Raw genomic sequence first — 11,732 nt, forward strand, 5'->3', positions numbered from 1 at the left:
GCAGGAAACAAACTGAGGGTTGCTGGAGTGGGGGGTGGGGTGGGAGGGAGGGGGTGACTGGGTGATAGACACTGGGGAGGGTATGTGCTCTGGTAAGCTCTGTGAATTGTGCAAGACTGTTGAATCTCAGATCTGTACCTCTGAAACAAATAATGCAATATATGTTAAGAAAAAAAAAAGAAGAAGAAGAAGGTAGCAGGAGGGGAAGAATGAAGCAGGGGAAATCAGAGGGGTAGATGAACCATGAGAGACGATGGACTCTGAAAAACAAACTGAGGGTTCTAGAGGGGAGGGGGGTGGGAGGATGGGTTAGCCTGGTGGTGGGTATTGAGGAGGGCACATTCTGCATGGAGCACTGGGTGTTATGCACAAACAACGAATCATGGAACACTACATCTAAAACTAATGATGTAATGTAGGGGATAAACATAAGAATAAAAAAAATATATAATGAACACTGGGTATTATATAAGACTGATGAATCACAGACTTGTACCCCTGAAACCAATAATACATTAAAAAAAAAAAGAAAAAAACCCTTTCTTTCAGAGGAGGATATCTAACTGAACTGTGAGAGATAAAATGAATAAACTTTACCTGCTTATATCTATGTAATACATCTTGAAAACTGTATATTGGGTAAACAAACACTAATGGTAATGGGAAAATAACATGTACAATATGGGACCATCTTTTGTAAATCTTGAAAGGATAAAATCAATGTTATATATTATTTATGGCTACAAATGAATGAGTTAAGAAATAAAGCATGGATAGAAAAGATATACACCAACTTCATGAATTAGATGACTTCAGGGATGAAGAGAAAGGAATGGGTATGGACAAAGGTGCTTCCATTGCAATATTAAATGTTTATTTTTGCAGAAGAAGAAAATGTGACAAAATGTTAACATTTGTTGGGGTGTGTGGGTGGCTCAGTCAGTTGAGCCTCTGATTCTTGATTTCAGATCAGGTCATGATCTTGGGGTCTGGGGATCCAGCCCCCAGCAGGGCTTTCTGCTCAGCACAGAGTCTGCTGGACTTCTCTCCCTCTCCCTTCTCTTACTCAAACTTTCTCTTTCTCTTTCAAATAAATAAATAAATAAATAAATAAATAAATAAATAAATAAATAACTTTTAAAAAAATTTAACCTTTGTGGGGCACCTGGGTGACTCAGACAGTTAAGCTTCTGCCTTGGGCTCAGGTCATGATCCCAGGGTCCTCGGATGGAGCCTGAAGGGGGCTCCCTGCTCAGTGAGAAGTCTGCTTCCCAATCTCCCTCTGTCCCCCCACCCCTGCCCCGATCATGTTCTCTCTCTCTCTGAACTAAATAAAATCTTTTTTTTTAATGTTAAAAAAAAGGAAGTTAGAAGAGAAAAAAAGAAGAAAATCCAAGAGATTATTATATTAATTTTCTCAACTAAATTTTGAATGGCCATGTTTCCTGAGACTCTTGAGATTCCTGTAGCATAAAGAGAACAGAAATTCCATGCAATATCTTCTGCTCATCTCCTCAGACCCCCTCCCACCTTCTCCTCTGCTGCTACAGGGTGTCTGGGTCCAGGAGACTAACTAAGGGCTGTACTCCCACCTTCCTTCCTCTCTGGCTTCCCACTCAATTTGGCCAATGGAATGCTCTACAGAAGGTCAGAGGACAGGAGGGAGTGAGGGGTGTTTTCTGGTGGCTCTTCCCTGTGGTGAAAGGAAATCCCAGCATCTTTCTACCAAGCATGTTCCTGTCACATAGCCCTGACCACAAGGGTCCTCTATGTTCCAGGAACTGTTCTCTTACTTCATTTTGTTTCAGGCCATTTGGAGGAAATGCCTCCCCTCTCCACTGCTGCTAGCTGCATGATACACTTTTTCTTAATTCTTACTTATTTTTATATGTTTTATTGTCTTTCTATTAAGACTTCTCAAATTGAGTGTGCTGTTTCAAAAATCCCTGATGAGGACTGTCTAATGTATAACTTGAACAAAGTTGAAGTATAGACAGCAGCATTTCTTAGATTTAAAGGGTTTCAAGTTAACAGAATAGACTAATTATAATGAAGAAACTCTAGTTCCTAAGGTCTCATTACAAATTCATGTACCAGAGTTTATGTCTTAACTTCATTTTAATTTGAAATAAATTTGATTATTTAGAAAATTTCCTAGAAAGATCATAAAATATTAATATAAAAAGTTATTTCACATTGTGCTAACATTGGTAACTATGGCTGACCCATATCAGAATATCTGACACTCAATAAATTCTTATTAAACAAATGAATCATTTGTATTATAAAAGTGCATATTCTAACTTTTAAGTGAATGTATCTACAAAAGAAAAAAATCTTCAGAAAATTAAATTTCCTCACAGAATTGAAAATTAACGTAAGTTTTTAGACAAGCTGACTTACACCTGCAAATCAGCAGTTATCTCTGCCTGATAAGTGAAAATTGGGAAAGGAGAGGAAATAGAATATCCCCATAGTTTTCTGTGTTACCCCTTGGTTTATCACAAAATGGCTTGAAGCAATCTGGATTCAAGATTGTTACTATGTTACTGACATACTATCAAGAACTTTCAAAGCACTATCAAGAACTGAAATTTTAAGTAATGTCTTAGTTGATAAACAGAAGTGTTTGCAGTTTGGAAAAGTACTAGGCAAACTGTCCAGTTCTATTGACTCTAATTCCTATGCTTTGTTACATAATCAATACTTTTTTTAATTGCAAAAGTTTCCCTTTGTGTTACTTATTTATAAGGATCTCTGGATATCACATTTTGTTTCCTGGTCTTTTATGGCAATAACTTAAGGGGAAATGAAGTTTAGAAGAGTGGTTAGGAGCAAGGGTTCTGGCACCAAAAGGTCTGAGTCTGAACTCAATCTGACCTGCTTACCACTTTATGACATTCAACAGGTGATTCATTCTCCATACCTTAGTTTTCTCATCTGGAGGATAGGGATGGCAATAACAGCACTAACCTGAGAATCAGACAAGTTGAGATGGGTATACCACTTAAAACAGCACCTTCACAAACATTCAATAAATATAAGTTATCTTTCCTACAAGTGATTTTTCTGCTGGCTTACCTCCAAGCTTGGCCACTTCCCTTCTGGCTATAACAGGAAGTGAAATAAAAGTATGCATCTCAGCTTCACTAGTCAAAAATGTAAGACTTCTTGACCATTTTATTCACATGAGCTAGTCTTTAAACAGGTCAAACATTAGAAAAACATGTATTGGGAGCTTTAATTCAGATTCTCTAGGACACCTACGGTGTGGGTGGGATATGCTGGCAGTCCTCCACTCACATAATATTTTCCTAATAATACTACTGAAATAGCTTTGGTTTTTTGGAATACTCTTACATACTTCTAGTACGGTGTTGTCTTATGACAACATGCTGTGGTGCTCAGGCCTCTTTAGGAGGCAGCCAAGGTCTGTGTGCCTGACATCATCTTTGATTCTTTGATGCAATATTTTAAAAGGTCAAGGTTTTCTGAGGACAGCCTACTTAGCACGGCCCCATAACTCTTTCTAATCACAGCAAAGAGGGAGGGGGAAAATCCCATTTTTAGAGATGGTAAATTCTGAGTCGTAAATTACCATACATATAACAATGGTTATTATGCCATCTTCTATCTTTCCAGTTGTACATTCCAGTATTATATTCTAAGTACCTAAATAAGAACCTCATGAATTACCAATATTACCTCTGTGTTTCTCACATAGAGCCATAAAAGAAAGCAGATGAATGATAATAGTCTTTAGTTTTTTATTAAAGTTCTGTGACCTTTAAGTTGTAGGAACTTGGGCTATACATAAATTTCCTGCAAGCCAAGCTGACAGAGTTAAGCTATAAAAATGGTCAGTTGTACAGACAACCTCACAAATTACTAGGCTGGCCAAGAATAATGATGGAAAAACCATAAATAATGAGGCACAGCTAGGACTACTTTTAAGTGTACGCAATAAAGATAGCACATAAGTGGCTTGATTTGAGAGCCAACAGAGGCATCCTTGTAGCAAATTTTCCTCAACTAGCCCCCTCAATAACTGAAAATCTGAAGGGTTTCCTTGGGTTGAAATATCTTTTTTGAAATACTTAAAACAACAAGCATTACCTGAGAAGGTTCATGATTAAACTCAGAAACATCTTTTAGTATAGTAACTTGAGTTTATTGTTTCATTCATTAAACATTTATTGAGCACCTATCATGTGCTTGGCATTGAAAATACAGAGGAAGGCAACTACACCCATCTCTTCCAGTCGGCACCCAGTCTAGTCAGAAATGTGAAACATTTCAAACATCAGAGTCTAGGGTGCAGAAGGCTATGGAGAAGATGTCCAAATGCCATGGGGACACAGAGGAGGGACCCCTAAGCTTGTAAGGAGTTAAGTATGGATGATGGGTTAAGGTGTTTGAATTCTCTCTTACAGTAATCGATTCAACTGAAAGATTTTCACATTTGGGTTTGAGAACTGTTACCCAAGCAACACATAAAATAGTGATTAGGGCCCTAGGGCTGGTGAAGTAGAAATATGGAATCCAGGAAGCTATTGTGATTCTCTAGGTAAGATATGATAAAGGCCTGAAACTGGGCTAGGTTAGTAGAAAATTAGAAGGGATTGGATTCAAGAGGTATTTAGGAGTTAGGTTCAGCAGGAGTTCTGATTTGATATTTAGATAAAAGAAGAGGTTTCTGGCTAGTGTGACTGGATATGCATGTTGGTGTCATCATAGAGAATTTGATGATCAGGTTTGAGGGATGGGGAAGGGAACCAGTAAGGCTGTGGAAAGCTGAGTTGAGGTTGCCTATGGATATGCCAAAGGAGGTAGACACTAGGCACTTGGACGTAGATGTATGGACTTGGCAAAAGAGATCCGGGCTGAAGGGCAGAGCTAGGTGCATCGCCAATATAGAGAAGTAGCCAGAGCCATGAGTATTGAGTCCTTTTAATGTTATATTACCAAAAAGGTGATAAAGTCTGGATAGAAAATAATATGTGCTACAAATGCAGTCACAAACATCGTTTTATGAAAATATGAACACATTTTGTTATAATGTTGAATTTATGGGAAATTATTTTTTTCTATTTTTTTTTTAAGAAAAACTGTGATAGCTTAAAAACAAATAAAATGTAAGAGTTTGGAAAAAGACTATATGCATATTCTCCACAGTTTAACCATAGTGTTTTCTGATGATTTAGTTAATGCCCTCTAGGGCTCTTGGAGCTTAATGCTATATTATAAAACTCCGTATTTCTCTATCTTTACTATCTTTACTTCTAACTATTCTAAGGCATTCTAACTTAGTTAATCCTTTAAAATTTGTTATCTATTCATTCACACTGTAAGCAGTCAAGAAGGTATATGATTCAGCTATCATGACTTCCAACAGAAACAGCCATTTCTACTTCACGACTATGTGTATCATTACATGATTCATTGAAAATATGTCTCTTTTCATCCTGGAAAGAAGTCCTGTTTCTTAGGGCTCCATGTTAAAAAGGGACAACTGCTATTTTACAGAATAATGTAAGTGCAGAAGTTACAGATTATAACTTTCAGTTATTTTTGTATGTTTCTTGAGTATAACCCTGAAGCAAAATATACAACCAGTGTGCCCTGAAAAGACAATTTGCTTGTAATTATAAGGTTCATTTATTAAAATTTACTTGGTTATATCAGGATCTTAACCAGTATAAAAATATATATATAATTTAAAAGGCATAATCAAATCAGAAAATAAAGTTTCTAAAATTATTTTTATTAAAAATATTCTTACTTTGACAATTTTTGGTGGGCCCACCAAGTTAAAATTTGATATGGATTATTTTCATTGATATTCTCATTGTTAGGCACACAAATGTGCTCTTTCTTGTTTTCTCTGTGAAGACATGGAATTTCATATAATTCCCAGAATAATTCTAAGGGACTTTTGGAAAGCATCCTCAAGGTTGGATTTAGATTGGCTTTTGTTAGTTGCTGTATGTTAATGCTCTCACCCTTGAAAAAATATCACCATATATAAGAATTACATATTCATAAAAAGCTGGAGGAGATAAATGAAATTATTCTAGTTGAAATATTATAGATAAAAAATCATAAGATAAAAACATTAAAAACTGTCTATAATTAGACAATTAGAATTCACTATCTCTCATCCTTATTCATAAAACATATGGCTGAATTTTTTGAAATCCTGAAGTTAAAAATTAGCAGAGAAATGAATAGTTCATAATTATTTGTACATATTTATTTTCTTCTATGTTATAAATGTATTGAGTAAAATGGTACCAAGAAATCCTACAAAATCACACATCTTTATTTATCCCAAAAATATCTATTGAAGGCCTATTCCAAGCATTCTTCTGGCTAGATGTACAAGACAAGTCCCTGCCCTCTTGGGGCTTACATTCTAATACATCAGCCAGACAATAAACTCAAAACAAACAATAGAGTATAATGTTAGGTGGAAAAAAAGAGTAGGCTAAGGAGAGAGAGAGATGTAGAGAAGTTTAATATAGATTGAATGTCCAGAGAAGTCCTCTTTTGGGAGGAGATATTGGAGTCAAACTTGAATAAAATCCACTGAAAGAATTTGGGAAAGGCATCATAGGGAGAGAAAATACCAAGCCCAAGTACCAAGAGAAGGGCTAAGCTTGGGTGTCTGATGAATATCAAGAAGACTTACAATGTAGTGGAGTGAAACAGATGAAATAGGTGATTAAAGATGAAGATGTGGAGGGACAGAGGCCAGACCATAGAAGGTCTTATTGGTCTTGAAGAGGAATATACATTTTAGTTCCATTATAAAAGGAAGACTTCAGAAGCTTTTGAGTTATATGATTTATATTTTTATTTTATTTTATTTTTTTATTATGTTCGGTTAGCCACTGTATAGTACATCATTAGTTTTTGATGTAGTGGTTCAATGATTCATTAGTTAAAGGGTCACACTAGCTGTTATAAGATGCAGACTCAAGAGCAGTGATTCTTTGTGGGGTGTGTGTGTGTGTGTGTGTGTGTGTGATTTTGTCCCAAAGAGGTATTAAGCTATACCAGGACTTTGTCTGGGCCATTTTTGGTTTTCACAAATGAAGGGGTGGGGGGATGCTACCAGCATCTATTGAATAGAGTCCAGGGATGCTGATAAACATCCTACAAATTACAAGACAGTTCCCCACGACAAGGAATTATCTGGCCCAAAATGTCAAATGTGTTGCTGTTGAGAAAACCTGCTCTAGAAAGACAAAGGCAAGGTGAGGAGATCAATTACAAAGCTATTGTAATAACAAAGGTGTAAAGTGATGGTGGCTTAGCTGAAAAAGTGAAGGATGGTGGGATTTACATTATATTTTGAGAGTAGAATCATTAGGACTTGCTTATAATTTGTATATGTGCTGAGAAGGCAAGAGCGTCCTTAGATTTTGGCTTGAGAAATTGGTCAAGTAGTGCTCTTATTTACTAAGATGTGTCCAGATGGGCTAGAAGCAAATTTGGGGCTAGAGAGAATCAAATCAAGACTTGATTTTATAAATGTTAAATTTGAAGGACCTCTTGGACATAAAGGTAAGGGTGTTGAGGAGGCTGACCAGAGATTCTCAAACCCAAGAGGGAAACACTGGAGATGTAAAAGCCATCAGGGTAGAGGTGGCATCGGAAACCATGAGACTGGATAATGTCACATAGCAAGTGAGTATAGATGGGGAACAATGACAACTGGGATGTGAGGGAATCTGACACTGAGGTTCAGGAAAGGAAGAGCCAGGAAATATGGCCAGGAAATATGGCCAGTGAGGCAGGAGGAGAACTAACACAGCAGGGTGGTACACAATCCAAGAGAAGAAAATATTTCAAGAAGGCAGTAGGAGTCAACAGTGTTAAATTGCTATGGAAACGTGCATGCTAAAAGCAGTCTGATCACATTTCTTTTTTTATCAGTTATGAAAATCAAATGCATAAGCATTAGAAGATGTGTTTCTTTACATTTTAAAGTAAGTATTATTATTAAATCAGGAAGGTCACGAAGTGGAGTAAATAACATGTGGGGCTATTGAACCATAGAGATACAGAAATGTAGGGGAATGGGGGGAAAAAAGAAATATAGCCCAACTAAATACAATAGGACTCTATGACAAATGGTAATGAATAGTGTCATTTAAAGTGGAAGCCAGTCATCAATTTTTAACAGCAAAAAGTGTTTATTAAAAACCAGCTTTGCATATAGCATTGTAAGCAAAATGGAAAACTTACATTATATTGTGGTTAGATATTGGTCATTGACTTTATCTTTTCTTTTATTCTCCAGATTTTTTGGTTCATTGATCTAAACTTTGAACTTCAAGGGTTGTCTATTTCAGTGTGTGTGTACAGGGAGGGTGGTATATGTTGTAGTCTAGGAAGTGCTCAGAAAGGCTTACTTTGGTCTTCATAAATTGGGCAGGTGTTATGGAAGAAGCTCTATGATTAAGGTTTTTTTTTTTAAATTTTATTTTATTATGTTATGTTAGTCACCATACAATACATCATTAGTTTTTGATGTAGTGATCCACGATTCATTATTTTCATATAATACCCAGTGCTCCATGCAGTACGTGCCCTCCTTAATACCCATCACTGGGCTAACCCATCCCCCCACCCCCTTCCCCTCTAAAACCTTCAGTTTGTTTCTCAGAGTCCATAGTCCATAGTCTCTCATGCTTTATCTCTCCCTCCGATTCCCCCCCCCTTCATTTTTCCCTTCCTTCTCCTGATGTCCTCCTTGCTATTCCTTATGTTCCACAAATAAGTGAAACCATATGATAATTGACTTTCTCTGCTTGACTTATTTCACTTCGCATAATCTCCTCCAGTCCCATCCATGTTGATGTAAAAGTTGGGTATTCATCCTTTCTGATGGCTGAGTAATAGTCCATTGTATACATGGACCACATCTTCTTTACCCATTCATCTGTTAAAGGGCATCTTGGCTCTTTCCACAGTTTGGCTATTGTGGACATTGCTGCTATGAACATTGGGGAGCATATGGCCCTTCTTTTCACTACATCTATGTCTTTGGGGTAAATACCCACGAGGTCATAGGGTAGCTCTATTTTTAAATTTTTGAGGAATCTCCACACTGTTTTCCAAAGTGGCTGTACCAACTTGCATTCCCACCAACAGTGTAAGAGGGTTCCCCTTTCTCCACAACCTCTCCAGCATTTGTTGTTTCTTGCCCTGTCCATTTTTGCCATTCTAACTGGTGTAAGGTGGTATGTTAATGTGGTTTTAATTTGAATTTCCTTGATGGCTAATGATGATGAACATTTTTTCATGTCTGTTAGCCATTTGTATGTCTTCTTCAGAAAAGTGTCTGTTCATGTCTTCTGCCCATTTTTTGACTTGATTATTTGTTTTGGGTGTGTTGAGTTTGAGAAATTCTTTATAGATCTTGGATACCAGCCCTTTATCTGTAGTGTCATTTGCAAATATCTTCTGCCATTCTGTGGGTTGCCTCTTTGTTTTGTTGACTGTTTTCTTTGCTGTGCAGAAGCTTTTTATCTTGATGAAGTCCCAAAAGTTCATTTTTGCTTTTGTTTCACTAGCTTTTGGAGATGTATCTTGAAAGAAATTGGTGTGGCTGATGTCAAAGAGGTTATTGCCTATGTTCTCCTCTAGGATTTTGATGGATTCCTGTCTCACATTCAGGTCTTTCATCCATTTTGAGTTTATCTTTGTGTGTGGTGTAAGAAGATAGACCTGGATCTATGAATAAGTTTTTACTATTTGTTTTAGCATCCATGAATTTGCAAGATTCTGAGTATACTTTAACCCAATTTTCCCCTTGATATCTCAAATAAATACATTCTCTTCAGTGAGAAGTTAAAATGTCTCTCTTCTTTTCTGATTCTCTCCAACACTCATCAAAGTGCCTTCTATCACTCTGTAAAATCTCCAGTAAGATATTAAAAAAACAAACAATCAAGGAAGGAGTTTAACTAAATTATGTATTTTTTCAAATGGAATATGATAGATATTAAAAATTATACAATGAAAAATATATAGCAACATAGAAAAACATCTATTATATATTATTAAGAGAAAAAAGCAGAATAGAAAATTCAATCTGTATCACTATATGTGACTGTTCTTTTTGTTTCAATGCAGGTTTATAAAGTGAAAATTTCTTTGTATGAGGTAAATAAATGGGGGGATAAAATTATGAAAATGCAAAATCTGTTAACTCATACATGATTTTTCATGGGGTGATTATATTCTATGCTATCAAGTAACAATAGTATATGCATAATATGCTATAAATATGGTATAAAGAAACAATTATATATTATAATTATATTACATATTAGTTATAATTATATATATTATATATAATATAATAACAAAATAAATGCAAAAAATGCCAACCATAAGGATGAAGGACTCTAGGAAACAACACATCAAACATACCATCCTCCTCCTTCCTTTTCTATCTCACCTTATCTACATGAGATGCTCTATGAATAAGCATTATTCTCTTGAATTTTACTTTTCTTGATAAAAATATTTGTACAGCATACCAAACATAAGTAGCCATGTTATAAAACTCTAATTGGAGAATGATAAAGCAAAGATTAAATATTGAGAAGCTTTGTATCAATCATTGTCCAATCAGAAACAGAAACCACAGCAATGATTTGGTGTGGGGAACATCAACATTAAGATTTATTGACTAGAGATAGGTGGTTAACTACTAAAAGAGGTTTAAAAAAAAAAAACCCTAAGGAATGCAGCAATAGAAACTGAATGAAGCAGGCCTAAGAAAATGATGAATGAATGATAACTTGAAAAAGGGCCCTCCCTGAGGTTGAATTCAGACCTCATCAGAGAGGCCAGTGGCTGCCACAAGTATATGCAGGCTTCACGGGGTGAAGAAGTGTACGTGGAGGACATAGGCTGCAGCTCCCCACAAAAAAGTGAACTGTTGCTGGCAGAGAAACTCAGTGGAGGGTGCTGGTGGGCCAGGATGGTCTGGTAGTGTCACTGAAGTGGGGCTGGCAGCCACACCACAGGAAAAGGCTCACCAAAACCAGGAAAAGACACCCTCCCTCTTGCTTTGTCTGGGTAGAAGCCCTTTGGTGCCTTCTATTGACAAAGCCTATCATTATATCTGCTGGCACAGGAGAAATTTTATAAGTTCCAACTAAAATATCACAATAGATGGCAAAGAAGGGTTGATTTGATATCTAGAAAGAATGAATTGACAAGTGGCTCTGTCTACCCCTTTGGTTCCTCAGATTCCATATGTTCCCTTCCTCATACATTTAAACTTCCAGATGGCAGTTAAACCACTTATGTTTCCACCTAACAAGATGCTGCTGTCCTTACTACAAGTGATGTTCTTACCCTTTCCCCCAAATGAGGAGAAACACACTTCCAGCAGTGATTGTATCTGTCACCAACCCTTTTAACGACTCCTTGAATTCAGTCATCTTCCACTGAAAGTTCTGCTACCCAAAGACTGATTTGTAAAGTTAACATCCAATGAGGATAAATCAATGCCTCTTTCATGATGGAATAGATCCTAGATACAACTCAGTAGCTGGTTGTTCCTCCTGGAGAATTGTTCCATATTTGAGGCTCAAGTGTTTCTCTCTGCTGTTGGCAGATTATATAGCAGTGGTAGCCAGCTCAGTTATGGTAACAAGTGTGTGTTATTGAGCCCAGGAATAGTCTCCATCCTTATCACCATGGAC

This window comes from Neomonachus schauinslandi, chromosome 4, assembly GCF_002201575.2.
Source record: "Neomonachus schauinslandi chromosome 4, ASM220157v2, whole genome shotgun sequence".
Classification (NCBI taxonomy): domain Eukaryota; kingdom Metazoa; phylum Chordata; class Mammalia; order Carnivora; family Phocidae; genus Neomonachus; species Neomonachus schauinslandi.